General features: G+C 37.0%; 1 long non-coding RNA gene across 1 annotated transcript in view; it reads left to right on the forward strand.

Annotated features, from left to right (window-relative positions):
* The window catches only part of LOC308189910, a 39,155-nt gene extending 21,274 nt beyond the window's left edge, over positions 1 to 17,881 (forward strand). The window contains exons 2-3 of the long non-coding RNA XR_013946717.1: positions 11,483 to 11,587; positions 14,920 to 17,881. This is a non-coding gene — a long non-coding RNA (uncharacterized lncRNA). The remainder of the gene's footprint in view (positions 1 to 11,482; positions 11,588 to 14,919) is intronic.
* The last annotated feature ends 543 nt before the right edge of the window (positions 17,882 to 18,424 follow it).

Here is an 18,424-nt window from a genome sequence, read left to right on the forward strand (position 1 = left end):
GACAGTTTGTTTAACTGAAAAATTACAATTTCTTTTTACTTCTTTTTGTTACCCTAGTGGCTGTTCCCTAGCGGCTTTAAAAATAAATAAATAAAATAAACAAACAAATAAATAAATAAATAAACAACTAATATTCTTGACAAGTGGTAGCTGAAGGAACAAAAATGTATTTTACAAATGAACATTGTTATTTTATGATTATTAATGTGAAATTATTTGCTGTCTATATAGAGAGTTGCATGTCTGGAATTGGCTGAATACACATTTTTTGAAGAAAATTCACATTCTCTGAAGATAAACCTCCTCAGTGTATCAGTTCAGTTACTTGTACATCAGTTTGAATTGTCTGTCAACAGCTATTTAAAAGTGTTTCTGAAAGTTGTTTTTTTTTTTTTCCAAAATACAAAGCTAGATAGCAGTCAGATTTGTTAGATTAATCTGAGAGTTTAGATTATACTTTACTGTTTGTTTTGGTTACCCATAACTACCTTTGCATGACTTGAAATCTGTCTTTCCCAAAATCTGAGAGCAATTTTGTATCTTCTGCATCAGCCAGGAATTACCCTACTCCAGTCAGTTCATATTAAAAATATTTACAAAGTAATTACGCTGGGAGCTGGGGCTGTTATCACTGTCTTCATTCAATAATGAAAGGCACAGAAGTAACTAAATTCTGTTTACCTGGAATTTGTGATTCTAATTATCTGTCATTACTAGGTTCGGAATTTGGACTGCCCCAGAAGCTGTAGCAGTATTATTTTCTCTTTCTTTGAGATAATCTTCTACATTAAATAGCTTCTGTTTTCTTATTTTCCAGGTTCTGATTGAAATAAGATGTTATTTCACTGTACTCAGGAAAAGAAAGATGTTATTTCACTGTACTCAGGAAAAGAACAGAGGTAGCCTTTCTGAGTTTGTGCTAAAAAGGAGTGGGAAAGCATTTAGTTCACAGCTTGCAAATGTAAAGAGCAATGTTTTTATTCTCTCCTCTCCTCTTTACTTTGTCATATGGCCAGCATAATTCTTGCATAACAGCAGTGAGACAAGGTAGCTAGAGCTGGTCTCATCTTTTCAGTTAAAGTTTATGTTCTCATTTTTGTTTTTGACAGGCATAGACAGAATCTCCACTGAACAGCTAAAATATACTTTCAAGCAATTTTGTGAAAAGAAAATACAAAGATTATGATAGTGATTTGACAAGATTTTTAATATTAGACCAGTCAATTTTGCTGTATAAATGAGCACAGGATAAGCTGCAAAGTTATTGCTTCAGGAAAGAGCATGATATGTTTTCATTACATGTGTAACGGCAGATCATCCAGGTTTTCCCCAGCTGCTCCTGGCATGGGAAACACTTGGCTCTGCATAGGCACTGAACAAAATACCTTAGTGCGCTTGCTTGAGTGGGCATAATACACTTAAGACAGTCTACTGATAGTGGCTCTCAGTGATTCCTCTTCTCTTCTATCATTAAAAGTTTCCAGGAGGTAAAGCTATTTGCGAAATTCCTGTGTGACTGACATTTATGCTTGTCCTTAAAATTGCATGGGTTATTATTTTTTCTTTCAGAGAGAGAGCTTGAATGTCACGTTATAGGGAGATGCTCATACCACATTCAGGAAAGGGTGTTGCAGATTTTGACATTTTTTAGTAAACAGGGAAAGGGTTCATCTGCTGGGAGAAGACAGAATAGAAAATATTGCATGTCAAATTCAGTTCACTGCTCTGTGATTTTAACACTGACACATCCTAGGGACCTTGGGATCAATAATATTCATAATCTGATTTCCCAGAATAATTTTTTCTCATATGCAAACATCACCAAATCGTTTGTCATTTACAATTCACCACTTCTGCATAATGCCAGAGAAGCTGAGCAATAATTAAGCAAACTCTCTCTCTCTCCTCATTTTTGACCTTGAGGACTGATGTGAGAGAATCTGGAATGGTGGATCTTTGTGGTGACTTCCTGTTTAGCAGCAAAAGAACAAATTGATCTCTGGTCTAAGGCTGTCAATCTCTCTCTTTGTTTACATTAACATTAACGTTATTGGATCAGAACATCAGTGCAAGAGCAAATCTTGGTCTGGGGACATCGCAAAATCTGAATGATGATGCAGAAAAAGAAATAAAAAATCTGAGAAGAATGCAAGTTGATTGAAATAACCAAGGACTAAATCTGAGCACCATTCTCTGCCAAGAATACCTGCATTTTATTAGCTTTAAAAGGTTGTGATAATCTTCACTAGAGTAGTAACTGCATTTCAGACAAGTGCAAGATAGTGACATTGATATGTCTACTTATAAACTGTATAATAATACAAAATCACACTTATAAGTAGGCTAAAATGAATTCTAGACACATGCAAGGAGCAGATACTCTAACCTCTACTTTGACTTGACATTATCATTTTTAGATAATAATGTCATCCAAAGCAGTTTCCACATTTATGGGAAAATAAGGGTTTTCCAGTCTTTTAGAGACTTTTTTACTACCTTATATGTGATGTCCTATCTAGGTAATCTAGACAGAACTCAGAGCCTAACTAGGCTGCTTATTTGAGCTACCTTGACTTGCCAGGGCAGTAAGTTTTTTCAAGATGATGAAATAGTGCCTTCTGAAGATTGCTGCTGCTGCAGCTAAAGCTTCTCTAAACACAGAAGCCAACTTGTCTGCTTCTCTGCTGTTTTTATCTTGTTTTCTTCTGTCTGAAGGCTGTTCCTGAATCTCTTGCTTCTTAGAAAAGCTTTGTACAATTTCCAGAACTCAGAAATGACATCCTATTTAAAGCAAAACAAAACAAACAAGAAAACAACAACAACAAAAAACACTATGATCTAAAGAGTTCTATACCTGTCTTTTTTTGGCTTTAAACTCCATCTGTATCAATCAAAAAATAATAATAATAAAAATAGAACAAATACAGTCATGGAGAGCAGAAGCAGAGGGACAAATGTCTCTTGGCTTGACAAAGCTGAAATTATAAAAAAAATAAAAAAGTTGGATGTCAAATATATAATTGTTGCCCTGACAAAAGGAAGCAAAGAGGGAAAGTACTGTTCATTCAGTTTCATCTTGAGGTACTGCTAAGACATTCAGCAATATCTGGAGGTATGAAATACAAGTTACTTTAACAAGTACTGGGTTCACTACTGTCTATCATCCCATCCTCAAGAAAATGAGTCACTGTAGAATGTAATTGTTACCTTAGTCTGATTTCAGGCTGCAGAAAAGGACATTTGGTAGGGCAGTGGGAATTTTCAGCACCTGGATATCTAAGAAGAAAATACATTTTCTCCTTCTAGATCTTTAATTTGGAAATTAAAGCCAAGCCTGTAGAACAAGACTAAGGCTTAGCTTTCCAAAGCAATGACCTTTCTTGAAGGACAAATACCGTTTGTCTTTAGCGTATGTGTCTACATGGATCCCAACTTCAGACCAGCGAAGTTTTGAATACTTTCAGTCATTTCTTTTGAAGTAGTATGTGCATTCAGTCTGTATGCACCCTTCCAACAAGCATAAATCAGAGAATAATCTCTGTTGCTAATCAATTCATTTTTGTTGCCTCTGATGAGGAATTACTCACGGTCCATTAAATTACAAGACTTAGGTTTTATATGCATTTTTTCTCACTTTTATTTATTTATTTATTTATTTATTTATTTATTTATTTATTTTTACTTCATATTCTATTTAGTTATTTGGTATGTTTTTTTTGTTTGGTTTTGTTTTTTGGTCTGTAACAATGGAGTATAAAATTATTTTTATCTAGGTAGCTACTGTTCAGGAATAATCCTTCAGCAAGTCTCTTGCTATCATGAAATCAAGATTTGTAAAGTGTATCTTATTTCAGAAGACGAGTAAGGAGAAATAAATCTTAAAAGAGCCCTCAGAAGGCAGTTTTCACTAGGAAAGCATACTGAAAAAGCAGGTTCTTGAGAATCTTACATCAGCAACTGATTAGTGACTGATTAATTTGGAAAAAGTTGTCACAGCTTCTTTTTGGGCAATACAGTCAGTTGCCAACTGTTTTCCTCAGCTGTTATCTAAGGAACTACAATAATAAATCCGATCTTATTTCGTCTCAGTCAGTGGAATTAACAGGAGTTTATTCTAGGCTCACAGGTGGCAAAAGCCACAGGAAAATTGTTTCATATCATCTTTCAGCTGAGAACAGAGCTTCAGAATTTGTATCTGGTCATTGGTCAAACTAAGCCTCAGGTTATTTGGACATTTGGTTCACAGATTTTCTCAACACTATTTATTCAAGAGGTCTGTAATGTGTTTACAAGCCCAGCTGGCAAAGGATGAGCCTTGGAGTGAGTTCTGGCATGTATATTTTACCTCTCTTCGGTGGTGCACAGGTTTGTGAAATGCATGCCAAATAGTTCTATTCTCTATCCCAGTATCTAATGCTTCAAAGAACTGGTAGTCAGAGTGTGATTATGTGTGAAGAAAACATTGGATCACCATTAAGTACATACCTACTGATTTCACATGAATGCTGAAAATCACACAAAAGAGATATAGCACAGACTAAGAAAACAATGTTTAACATAAACTTACAGGGAAGAGTAAAATCAGACCATCTTGCCAAAAACTAAGTCTCAGTGTAGCTGCCAGTGATAGTCAAAGAATCAGTAGGCCAGCTAGGTACAAAGTCTGCATCTTTCTCGTCATCTCATTTATGACCTCAAAAGAAGTCAGAGTTAATGCTTTCAGAAGTGGAAAGTTTCTAGGAACTCGCTGCACATGGTAAACACTAGCAAGAGGTTCAAGGACCACTCTGAAGGAGATATCAGTCAGAGCACCAGCACTGAAGTTTACTTAGTGATATACTAATGTTTACCTGCCATGTATTTTCCCACTGTTTTTAGCAATTCCAGTTAATACCAGACACTTCCATACCTAAAAGGATGAGCTATGTGATAAGCTCACAAGCCAATTCTTTCAGCTGAGGCATTTGTCCACCTTTAGCGACATGGTTTAGTTAGGGGCATGGTTTAGTGGTGGACTTGGTAGTGTTAGGTGACAGTTGGACTTCATCAAGATCTTATGGACCTTAAATGACTGTATGATTGTATGATGATTTGATAGCAGCTAGCACTTGTAAAAGAGGCCTATTCGTTACTGTAGTGCAACAGCTAAGAGTGTTTACTGATTCTGTGAAACCTATGCATCTGCATTAATTCCTCCAAAAGGGAAATTTCTTTGTAATAAGCTAAGGATCACAAAATGCTTTGCATGTAAAAACAGAGCTGTCTCTTTCCAAGAAATATTTCTTTGATTATGCTGTATTAATTGCATAATATGTGACAACTAGTACTAAATTAAACTATCAGTGTTACTGAAATCAGACTCCATTAGTCTCATCTGGCTCTGCTAGAACATAGCCCTCACTGTGTTAGAACACAAATGCAAGGAAACAAAGTCAGCTCCTCTTGTCAGTACCAGCAGCCTGATAAGTTGAGAATATAAGATTTTTCATAATGACTTTTAAAGTTGGTCTGAGCCTCGGGGTATGCAGACCAGAGATTTTCAGAAACATTTTCTGTATGACAAAATGAGCTCTGTGAAACTTCAGAAAGATGCTGTATCTGAGCATGTCAGCAGGTAAAGAACCTATAGTTTGTCCAGTTCAGCAGCAAGATAGGCCTCTAATAGGTGTCCTGGAGAAACAGCAGAAAGGCTGGACAGACTTTATTTATTTATTTATTTTCAAAGGAGGGAGGAGCAAGGGACTTATTTCCAACCCCCCTACCTAATGTTCAAAAAAATTCCAAAAGAGATCAATGGTAAAATCAGTGGTGGAATGTGTGGATTAGTCCTTATTAACCGTCTTTTTCTGTATAGGTGTGTACTTTACCTTAGAGAGGAAGTTACATACCCTGTTTTTCCGTTGTATAAATGGAGTTACCTGAGCTGTTTCAAGCCTTTTCCTAAAACAATTTTCAATCAATTTACTTGAAATTTATATCTACAGATGCAAAAGATTATACAGTAACTCTTTCTTATCTATTAGAAATCAGACAAATTTCAGATTAAAGTTAGTATTTCTATAGACAAAAACACCCATACATGCAACATAATACATTTTGGTAGAGTTGTCGTTCAGTATCTGCATCAGTCTGGATCCCTGGAGAATCTGAACTACCTTTTGAAAGAAACAGGCTCATCAGTTCTGGAAGCACAGGATGAAAGTAATTGTCTGTTTGACAGTAAAGAGAATACCTTAGCTCTACACTACACCCTGAGAGCTGTCCTTGGAGAGAATTTAGATATTTGTTTCATCCAGAATTAAGAAGTCCCACCAGCAAGAATAAAAACTCTTATCTTTACAATCAACTGAATTATCACCAAGAAAATTAACAAGGAAAGTCTTACACCTGACTCATTAACTTCCTTTGTAGAATAATACAAAGCTTTTATTTACAACCTCATTGTGACTCTCAAAATATGCTTGTGTCTGCTTGGGAAAAGATGGTGTACTGTGTTGACATGAAAAGGTGTTGGCAGAGGGGCCATGAGGCGAGACAAAGCTCATCCGTCTAGGAGCATCGGTAATGTGAACAGAATTATTTCTTGCACTTGCTATGTGAAACACGGGAAAAGTTTTCTGTGATCTCTCACGACCTAGATTCATCCTTACTTAACATGAAGCACCTAATTGAGGTATCCAACTTAGAAACTTAGTCATCCTAGTCAATGAAAAGAAACAGGTGCCTTCAGAGGATGATTCAAATCTTAATTGGACGAAATGTCACTCTGGAGGTGTTGAGCTCTCACCATGGATTATAAAAGAAGCCAAGGACAAGTGCATGCTTAACAAGGTGGTTCCATTAAGTGTCTAAAGTTAAGTTGGATGGATCAGAGTATCTGTGGCTGAGGACTTAAAGCATTTGATCTTTCCTTTACAAAAGAACCTGGTAATAACATTTTATAATCTGTTTTTAATGTATTTCTGTGATTAGCCATGCAGTTTATTCTAACCTTTCATACATGATTGAAATGTCCCTTTCTCCTTAGTATATGACACTATTTTAACATTTGATATTTTTGCAGTCATGGTCTAATGTAGATACATATTTTATCGTTGCAGCTCTTTTTTACATGTGTGCCATGTTCTCCAAAATAATATTTCTTGCAGAAAAACATATTAACAAAGTGAACAAACGATCATTAAAAATGAACAGAAGATTTTCAGAGAATTAAGTGTAGGTGTGCATGGTAATAATAATAATAACAGTGTTCAAAATAAATAGTATACTACTGTGCAAGTATGTTACACTTAAAATCATCCATTTTGAATTTAACATTTATGTAAAATACCGATTTCATTTGTTTCCATGCCCTTTCTAGTAATTATTCCATAACACTAATCCAAAACTCAAAATTGATGGCAGAAAGTTGATTAATTTGTTTTTACAGTGATGTTAATCAAACTACAGATTTAATTATTTGTGAGTTCATAGAATCGTTAAGGTTGAAAAAGACCTCCAAGAACATCTGGTCCAGCCATCATCCTACTAACAATGTCACCCACTAAACCATGTCCCTAAGCACCAGTCCAACCTTTCCTTAAGCACCCCCAGGGATGGTGAGTCCACCACCTTCCTGGGCAACCCCTTCCAGTGTCTAACTACTACTAATATCCTAATATCTTTCAAGAGTTTTCCTTCTGCCTTCCTAAACTGGTTGTTTCTGAGCTAACACTCTCCTTCTTGAGTGTACAACAAAGGAACACAATCAATTCCTGTTAGATAAAACTCTCCCTTCGGTTATTTTAGTGAATTGGTAAGTTGGTGAATTGTTAATTTGGTAATTTGTCTACCAATAAAAAATTGGTAGTTCTGATGAAGCTTAGCCATCATGCATGTTAGAGTCACTGCATAAATACAGTAATTGACATAATTGAGAAGAGAAATCTGGACAGCTGGAAAAATTTCTACAGGTCTCCAGTTAATTTGTAATGACATAGTTAACTGTATATGGGGTTTGGGTGGTCTAACACCCCCTCCCCCGCCCCCCCCCAGCTATGTTTTTCATAAGCATTTTTTGGCTTTCTGTCTCCTGTTGCAAACTTCATTTCTCTACTTCTTGTTGAATTTCTCAGACACTTTATTTAGTTCTATTCCTGTGCATTCATACATTTTCTCCATCTTTGCCTGTTCTCAGTGTCATGCTAGAAGATGTTGCCTCAAGGTGCTGCATTTTCTGCATTTTCTTTAGTAGTAATATGTATTTTGAATTATCTTCATGCTATTTCAGTGTGCTAAGTTGATTTAACTGCTTAAATCTTCACATACAATCAATTTCTGCAGCAAATTATCTTGTGTGTGTTATTTTTATTAATGGTGAAAACTGTATAAGAATATGTTAGAGGAAACAGTACAGTCTTTGTGACAGCTTGACCTCTTTCCAGTGGATGCTGTCTGTGGACTTGTCTCTAATTCATCTAAGATCTTTACAGGTTTTTCTCTAACCTAAACATTGGAATGGGAGATTTGCAACGGATATGCATAAGACAGACTTTGTACAAATACTGAAGAATCATCCCCTACCTGTCCTTCTCCAGAAAAAAAGAAATAAGGCTAGGTTGTCTGCTGGTAACTTTGTCAATATCTTTGACATATCAAAACTTCTACATGCAGCAAAGATAAAACCAAAAGATAGGATATCCAGAATGGTATTTCAAATTCAGTCTTACCGGGACCCATCTTTGTGCATGCCTATCAAGTGAAGAAAAGGATGTACTCAAAAAGAATCTGTAGTTATTAGTGCAGATAAATTTCTCAGTATGAGAAATATGAACTAAGACCTTTTTTGACACACAATCCTACCAAAAGTGCTCACATATTGTGGTTATATCTATCTGTTAATTGTGGGATTTACTTATATTTTGGCAACTTGGAAAACAATAGTGCTTATGAGCAGTCTCATTCTAATACAGTGAAGGAACAGATGGTAACTATCATTGCATTTTGTTTTACACTCTCACCAGGTGCTCACTTTGGACCATAAGTTCTTGAAAAAACTCCCTGTTCTGCTACCTGTGTTTAGTTCTAGTTGATAAAAAGAGGCAAATGGAATTGAGCTTATAAAGAAAGACATAATCACCTATTAGAAACATGCAAGTGTGTATGTTTGGCCTGCAAAATTCCTGTTCTCTGTTCTGTGTAACATAGTTTTTTAATACCATTAAAGAACATAAAACCTGGTGACTTTTTTTACTTATTGACCTTTATGGAACTAAGATTTTTACACCATGCTTTGAGGATTATTTCTTTTGGCATCTTTACTGAATTGAGCTCCCCTGATTCTCTGATTCCATCCTTGATTAGCTGATATCTTGCAAAAAAGACCTTGGCTACATATTAAAGACAGGAGCCACAACTTGAAAAGAGCCACTTAATTCAGTTTGTGTCCCAGTTGTATACTCTGATAAAGTAATTTGCAATATGGATGATATTAAAATGAGTCAAATCAGCCCACTGAATCTGACAAACCAATATGTTGTTGAGAGCTGGTTGTGCCTCCAAAATTAGGTGCTAATCAGTTTTTCAGCAAATGTGCAAATGACGGTGGAATCCTGAGACCATTGAATCATTCTGATAGGTAAACAGTTGTGCAAGCAATTCTATACGAAGTTGCTCCAAACCATCAAAAGCTATAAACATGTCATGACAATGCCAAGACATTTCTGTCCTCTTGTTGCACAGGTACAAGACATTCATAATACTGCAGTGTGATCAGGCACATCTTATGAATGCTGCAGGTTGTTTGAAAAATGTATGTTTTCTTTTCCATGTTTTTTCTGATGTAGCTGTCTGCACCAGGCAACATTGTGTTTTTACTCTACAGCTCACCTCTCAGTGAGGCTAATCAGCCACACACAATCTTCCAGCTGGCTGAAAACCCTTTCCTTCAGTATGTACTTGACTTATGCTGTTTACAGTTATTTTTTTTTTTAAACATTCATAAAATAAGAAGCAAAAATGAAAAAAAAAAAAGGCAAATTACAGCAGGAACAAGTTGTACCAGTACTAAAGCTTCATTGTAATATAATGAAATTCTATCATCAGACAAAGAAAAGCACAGGGCTGACATGAAAAGCAGTTTAAAACTCATGTACCATCACTGCCCTTCCTCAAGTGATCACAGCATGAAAAGAGGTGTAAGAATAAATTTGCATTTTTTTGTGTGTTCTTATAACCAATTTCTGTTCTAAGAATGGCCTGATGAGGAACTAATAATTGACTTGGGGGCTTAAAGTAGCAAAACTTCTCTGCAGCTTCTCTCTCATCTTTAGATGAGGTTAAGGGTTAAGAATATCAATTACCTAATAAGGAGCAAAATTGTTACTGCTAAACTAGTTTCCTCCCTTCTGACACAAAGGAAGCTGAAAATGTTTAGGATCCTGTTAAGAGAAAATTCTCAACTATTTTAAAACACATTACTAACTCATGAAAATATCATGCGGTTTTCAACTTCTCATTGCACAGAACTGAGTTGTTCATGTTCATTTCATGCTGTACCTTCCCTCCTGGATGAGACCAACAGTCTACTTCTATCACTATGTTTCCTTTAACAGTGAAGAACAGATGTTTGGGGAGAAGTTTAAGATTCAGGCCTTTCCCCAGTGTAATATATTTCTAGCTTCTATGATGCAATGATATGAAGATCTCCTGAACCAGAGAATGTTACTGGATCACTGTGTTTAAAAGCATCAGTGACTTCACGTAATAATTTTCCAGCCTCGCTCTTTGAACCTTTTTGTATGTTTTCCCTCTAAAAAATTCTATGGCACAGTATATGTTGTATGAAAATATATGTCCCTCTGCCATAAATGCATAGTTTAAACCTGATAAGGTCACCATGTGCTTCCAACTGTCATATTATGTGTAATACTGAGTTACGAATATCGTAGGTAATCCCAGACTGTATAGACCTGTATTGTGTCCTTGCTCAGTTTATTTATTTCCAGAAAGAGGTATCTTAATGTTTAGCTTCCCCTCATGTAAAGTGATTCCCTATAGGGGTCAAAGATGATCCCCTTCTATGCTTCTACCTTCATAGTGGAACAAAAGCAGCTAAAAAGAAAGACAATTCTGATATGACATTTACTTTAGTTTTCTGCTTACTTAAATAAAACAATGTTAACAAACAGTTATCAGCAATGACACTTCATCTTGAAATAGTAAAAAAAAATAATAAAATAAATAAAATAAATTAAAAGATGAGCTTCTACTTGAAGCTGGTTCAATACTCCCAAAAATGTTTGCTACAAGCTTGACAGTAGGAGAACTTCATGTTCATGCTGTTGAAAGCAAGGTAAATAATGCAAGATGTTTGCTGTGAATATTCAGTAAAAATTCAAAGAAACTGCCCTCAACTTCATTTCGCCACCCATTGCTTCTTTGGTAGTCATTTAGCACAGTTATGCTAATTAATGTATTTGTTTCCTAAATCTTGTTAAAACAGGATGTGCCTAAGAAGAATTTGTGAAGTTTTGGAATGAAAATTTTGAATTCACATTTAAGAATTAACAACTGGATACATCGTGAAATAATTTCTGTCTGCTGACAGGTGGGATGATTTACTGAGGTTGGCTAATGTAATGTAATTCAACTATTTCATGTTCTTGGCAGGAATAAAGGAAGAAACCTTTTATTATTAATATCTCACACCTGCTAACTTAAAAGTGATATTGGATTTTTTTCTTGGTGTTGGTGTTTCATTTTTGGCTCCTGTAAGCATGTGAGACTAGACTTAGCCAACAGGGAGAAGAGATTGTTACTGACTGAGTTGGTGCTATGCTATTCGTCTGTTCTTAAACGAAATTATGACATTTCATTAGAAGTATGGAAAATGTGAGAGTTGTGTATGAAGTTGCTCTTGTTTTGGCACATCAGCTACAACAAATGCAAAATTTTATTGAATGCTCTAAATTCACAATCACAGAGAAAGTAAATATCAGTGTTCAGCGAATATTAGCATCAAAATGTGAAGTACAGAGACAGGAGTCTGCAGAACGTCCTTTTGCAGAGGACAGGATGTTAATACCAATATATTCTTGCCATGGAAGGTTTTCTTGTTGCTGTCTCCCATCTGCTCCTTCTAATAACAATTCCGCAAGAAAACATTGTAGAAGCCATCCAGAAAGTGGTTATTGTGAGTATACTGATCACTCACGCAGGATCAATTGTAGGATGTATCAGACTTGCTGCTCGGGAACAATTGATGTGTTTTTGAATCCCTTTTTTTTTCTAGGTGTCTAAACAATGACAAAGCAAGAATGATACTTAAAAAACAAAACAAAACAAAAAAACAGTAACAAAGGCTACTCAAATAGATAGCCTAGCTGCCTCTGTTATCTGTTGGAGAGCAAATATTTGATCCTTTTATATAAGGATCCTACTCATTCGTTTCTTTTGTAGCTCTACAGTTCCTTCACTCTTTTTTCAAGTAAACATGATAAAGGAAAATGCACTTTGCTTCAGGGTACCTAAGTGGATGGATGAAAACCTTCATAGAAGCCAAGTTCTAAAAAAGATGTCAAAATTGGCTTTGTCCTGGCATGAAATGGGTCTTGTTTCTTTTGAAAGGATGTAAAATGTGATATGACATTTAATAAAATACTTGTGTCCTGTTGCATCTTTTTGTGTCTGAGACTAGCACCACCAATATAACTTAAAGGATTGTGGATATGTGAGCATCTCATGAAAGACTAAATCAGCATTCAAAGGAAATACAGCATTTGCTTTCCAGTCAGACATATAGCTTTGAGGATCGGACAGTCATGAGTCCAGAAGCTTGAGGAGCAGGAATAGCCATAAGACTATGACAAAGCAGAGTATAGAAATACTGCACGTCTTGAAATAATGTCTGAGAAGGGAGTTCTAAGCTAAAGATTTCCATAAGAGAATTTCAACTTTGAAAAAAAGCGAGATGAATATGAAGGTTAAGAGCTTTTGCTTGTTGAGAATGTTTTGTTTGTTTATTATTTTTTTTTCCCTTGGGTATGTTTTGGTTGTGGTTTCTGAAGTGAGACATAATCAAATACAGCTTAGAGCATTGCTGAGTTTGTTCATCCTTGTTGGCTGGGAGGTAAAAATACATTTAGGAGTCTAAAATGCCTCCCTAACTAAAAAGCAGAAGTCCTGTTAAAGTTTTTAGGGCTAATGCCCTGTTTTGAGTTGTTATTGAGTTGTTTGTTATTAAATAAACAAAATAATTCTATCAGAGACCTTGGGAAGATTTGTCCTTTTAAGAAAAACCGAAGTGTCTAGCTCATGATGCTTTACCAGCGCTGCAGTGGTTCCAGCTTCTTTGCAAGACGTGCACTATAACTTCCCACAGTTTTTTTACCAACAATTTCTCACTTGAAAAGCAGATTTCATTTTATTTTCCAGTAACCTGTCTTCTGTTTTTAGCTCTTCTTGTACCTACTTCTGTAGATCTCAAGAAAGACTGAAGCACATTTTGGCTGAATCTGAGGTCTATATACCAAGTGAGGTTGAGACCCTTTCTGTACTTTGAGGACAGATTAAATTCTGGTCATATTTTGGCAACACTTAGCTTATCAAAGAAATTGACATACAATTCATAAGTCCAAATGGCTAAAAAAAATCATGATTGCTATAGACCAGACCCCAAGATGAGGGGTCTGTTAATTGAAAGACTCTAATCTGCTTAGGATATGAGGTCTTAGATGCAGAACCATATATATTAAAAAAAAAAAAAAAAAAAAAAAGCTCAATGTTTTCTGAGCCAGTAAAACAGATTCTATATTTAAAAAAAAAAAAAAAAAAAAAAACAACCCTGTCATTTCTCTTTCATCATTTACTACATTCAAATCTCTTTCCAAATTGTGGAGCATATGAGCAAATAAAGGGCAAGAAAAAGCAAAAAATTCATTTGCCCAGTCTAGTATGTATGGTAGCTCAGGTCAGAGGGAGCATGTCTGCATTTGCTGATACATTTTTAAAATGCTTCAAAATCAACTAGAACAGCAATATAGCATTCCAAAATGGTTTTTACGGAAGGTTCAAACACCATGTGTATTTTGTCAGAATTGCCTTGTTTTGTAGTCCCTCATATTACTGGGTTACTAGTTTAAAAATTGTCAAAGAAATGAAAACTGGAAGAGCTGTCAAAATTCACAAAAATGCCTTGAGCAGAACTCTTTGTTTATCTGAAATACTATAACATAAAAAGTAGGAACTGCCAAAGAACTGCCAGCTTTTAAAGAAATTAAGGTGTCAGCAGAAATAAATGTTATCAATAAAATTTCCATACTAAAAACACAGAATATGTTTTCAAACAGTGTCACCTTAGATATTAATAAATTCAAGATAGTTCCTTCCTGAAAATATTGCCTGCTGTGGCTCATTTCATTGTCATAAACTCATTGATGTGCAGTCACTTCATTGTAGTTCTTGTCAGAAAGTTCAGCAGCTTACTGCTGCTCAGGTACCTGCTTGCCTGGCATCAGTGACAATTTCCACAGCCTCCTAAAAGTCCAATTAATAGCAGATAACTCAGCATCTTTGGCCCTAAACCAGAGGTTTACACCTCCGTAGTCAACAGAGAATTACAATTATGTGCAAAGATATTAGTTTAGTTTATCCAAAACTCTATATTTAACAATATGGTCACAAAAGACAAGCACTCATTAACTAAGTCGAAATCCTGGAAATAGGCAGTGATAGAATTAAGGTTGTTAGAGCAATAGAAATCTGTCTGCTTTTACATGGGCAATAAAAAGCTCTCTCTAATTGCATGATCGAGTCAACCTTCAGCTCATTCTGAAGGTTCTTCCAACAGGCTCCTAATCCAGCTTCCACATCCAGTCTTTTCCTGTGTAGGAAAGTTTTTTCAATGTCTAATATTCATGTGGCTTTTGCATTTCATTTCAGGGACTTCTTCCTCATTAACACTCAAACCAGGAAGAAAAATAGAGATTGAAAGAGGTACCTGATATGCCCACCACCAAACTCAGGAGCTGGAAGAAAAATCCTGATCTTCAGCAAAAGATGAGGCTTTCTTAATACAGATTTCATCTTCGATGAACTTGCCTGCCGAGTTTTGCTTCACTCCTGAGCTCTGGACAATCAAACATATTCCATGTTTATTTCTTGCAGGACATTTCTGTACCTGCATGTGATTTACATTTCTTTCCCTATTTCCCTTTCAGATCTACCAATTTTACAGCTTTCTGTCATATTATCCTGTGAACTGAACACTAAAGTCGTTTTAATGCTTAAGACTGGTGTTTTGTGGTAGAGCACTACTCTGAAGAGCAAGATTTGGATGTTTTTTCCACATGTGGTATTTTTACTGACTCCAAAAACTTTCTTATTGAAATAAATATGCTATTCATGAGGTAAGCTATGATTCAGCAGCAGCTTTATAAACTAGCCTGTGTTTAAAAACCGTCACTTGTGCAGGTGCTAGTCTACCGCTTTTTCCTAGAGATCTGGCAACAGAGCACTCGAACAAGAGATATTTCTTACCAGTCCTACAAAGAAAGGCCAGCCTTAAACTTTGCCACCCTGAGGCAAAGGCTTCCATGAAGAAAGAGTGGAGCAGGTGATTAAGTCTAGTCTCATTCTGGGACCTGCATAACCAGGCTCTCATATACATGGAGCTGTCAGAGGGTGGACTAAAAGTGTGCCAAGGAAACCTAACATAATAATGAAGTCAAGCGGACTGATAAGTTCTCATAAGCACAAAATTCCTTATAACTAAATATTTTCTGTTGAAATACCTGCTTCTTTTTTTCGTAACTTTTGTAATTTCCATTTTCATGCATTGAAATGTATGAATTATTCAAAAAAGAAAGAAAGAAGGAAAGAAATAGGAGGGAATTTATGATTTATATGATTATATCCACCTAGAAGATTATATTCAATCTCATAATCCTCAAAGGTAGTGTTCCCCCAAATGTACGCACACACTCAAAATACATAAAATATATAGAATAATCTGACGATCACCTTAGATGCTTTTTGGCAAATGATTCTATCAGCACATATGCAGCACTCCAAAGTTAGGAAAATGGCATTTTGGATTCTAGAAATAATTTCCGGAAATGTTTTGACGTGCAATACATAAATTTGATTAGAAAAGCAGATATTTTAGCAATTTCACTAACAGTCTATATTGAATATATTTCATCCATGCTGTGGAAAGTGATTTTTTTTGCCTTTTTGGGGGAGGTTTTACTTTTTTTTTTTTTTGCATAATTTTTGTTATGATACCAAAATGTTTTTTAATATGCCTTTTTTTAAAGGTCCAATGCATTTTGTCTTATTTATGAACAGTTTTTCTGTATGTATTACACTCAGGGAAGTTTGGAAAGTTTACTGTACACCAGGTGCTCTTGAGAGTAGATAAGTCATTTCAGACTTATTTAAAATGTATCAAATAAGATGATTGCTTACCAACTGGAAATATTACAATTTCACTTCTAGGGCGCTGTACTTTTGTCAGGCCTGTCTGCCTGTCAACACTATACATCCTGATCACCACTTTCATTTTATCTTTGTAAGCACAACCAGCACTATCAGGTACTATGGCAGGGTCACGTAAAGAAAATTGGGAGAAAGTAAAAAGACCTGTCTTAAAAGCAGTAAAAGGCCTGTCTTAAAACCAGTATTTGATGTCACTTCAACAATAAATAAATAAGCAAACAAACAAACAAATGAATCTAGCTACTATCCTCATTTAACATTGTATTAGCAAGTTATTACTTGGTATAAAATCTATAGTGATTTTTACATCTTGCAATTTCCTCACTGTGAGTCCTCCAATAATATCTAGTTTTTCCTCTAGTTTAGTGTTAGTTACAGCCTTTCTGCTTTTTGCCAGTGATCATTACTAACTGAAGCAGGAAAAGAGAAGTGAATGCATAATGGTATGCTGTCCTAAACACTAAATATTCTGCATATTCCTTACTCTTTAAGTAATAAACAAAGTGTGCTATCAGTTCTTCTTGGTGTCTGTAATGGAAATGAATGGTTAAAGGAAAAATAAGGAACAACGATAGAAGGATGTTACACATGAGGTCTTGGATGTATCATAGAATCATAGAATGGCTCAGGTTGGAAGGGACCTTAAAGAACATCTAGTTCCAACCCCCCTGACATGGGCAGGGATACCATCCACTAGATCAGGTTGCCCGTGGCCTCATGTAACCTGGTCTTGAACACTTCCAGGGGTGGGGCATCCACAACTTCCAGTGCCTCACGGCACAGTTAAGTGAAGAATTTCCTCCTAACCTCTAATCTAAATCTCCCCTCTTTTGGTTTAAAACTATTTCCCCTTGTCCTGTCATTATCTGAATTAGCAAAAAGTCACTCTCCATCGTTTTTATAAGCCTTCTTTAAGTATTGAAAAGCTGCAATAAAGTCCTGAGCCTTCTCTTCTCCAGGCTGAACAGCCCCAGTTCTTTCAGCCTTTCTTCATAGGAGAGGTGCTCCAGCCCTCTGATCAACTTTGTGGCCCTCCTCTGGACGTGTTCTAACAGATTCACATCTGTTCTTCTTTAAGATACTAGAGAAATTTATTGCCTAACAAGCTAGAGAAATGAGAAACAAAGAAAACAAACTGAAAACACCTTCCCCCCATCCACCTGCTTCCACCTCCTCCCCCTGCACAGTGCAGGGGAATGGGGAATGGAGGCTGCAGTCAGTCCATGGTGTTTCGTCTCCACTGCTCCTTCAGGGTCACTCCCTGCCCCTGCTCCACGTGGGGTCCCCCCCCCCAGGATGCCGTCCTTCCTGAACTGAGCCTGCGGGGGCTGCCCACAGGCAGCAGCTCTTCCAGAACTGCTCCCACATGGCTCCGTACCACAGGGTCCATCCCCCAGGAGCAAACTGCTCCAGCACAGGTCCCCCATGCGTGGCAGCTCCCCCCAGCCCCCCTGCTCCTGCGTGGGCTCCTCTCCACCGGCTGCAGCTCCGGCCCGGGGCCTGCTCCTGCGGGGGCTCTCCATGGGCCGCAGCCTCCTCCAGGCCACATCCACCTGCTCCACCGTGGTCTCCTCCACGGGCTGCAGCGTGGAGATCTGCTCCGTGTGGGACCCATGGGCTGCAGGGGGACAGCCTGCTCCGCCAGGGGCCTCTGCACAGGCCGCAGGGGAACTTCTGCTGCCTGCCTGGAGCACCTCCTGCCCTCCTGCTGCACTCACCTTGGGTTCTGCAGAGGTGTTTCTCCCTCCTCTCTCCCAGCTGCTGTTGCCCAGCATTATTTTTTCCCTTTCTAAAATATGCTCTCACAGAGGAGCAAACAACATTGTTTATTGGCTCAGCTCTGGCCAGTGGTGGCTCCCTTTGGAGCTGGCTGAAACTGGCCCTTATCTAACATGGGGCAGCTGCTGGATTCTTCTCAAAGAAGCCACCCCTGCAACTCTCCCACTAC

This window comes from Anser brachyrhynchus, assembly GCF_964034855.1.
Source record: "Anser brachyrhynchus genome assembly, chromosome: 2".
Classification (NCBI taxonomy): domain Eukaryota; kingdom Metazoa; phylum Chordata; class Aves; order Anseriformes; family Anatidae; genus Anser; species Anser brachyrhynchus.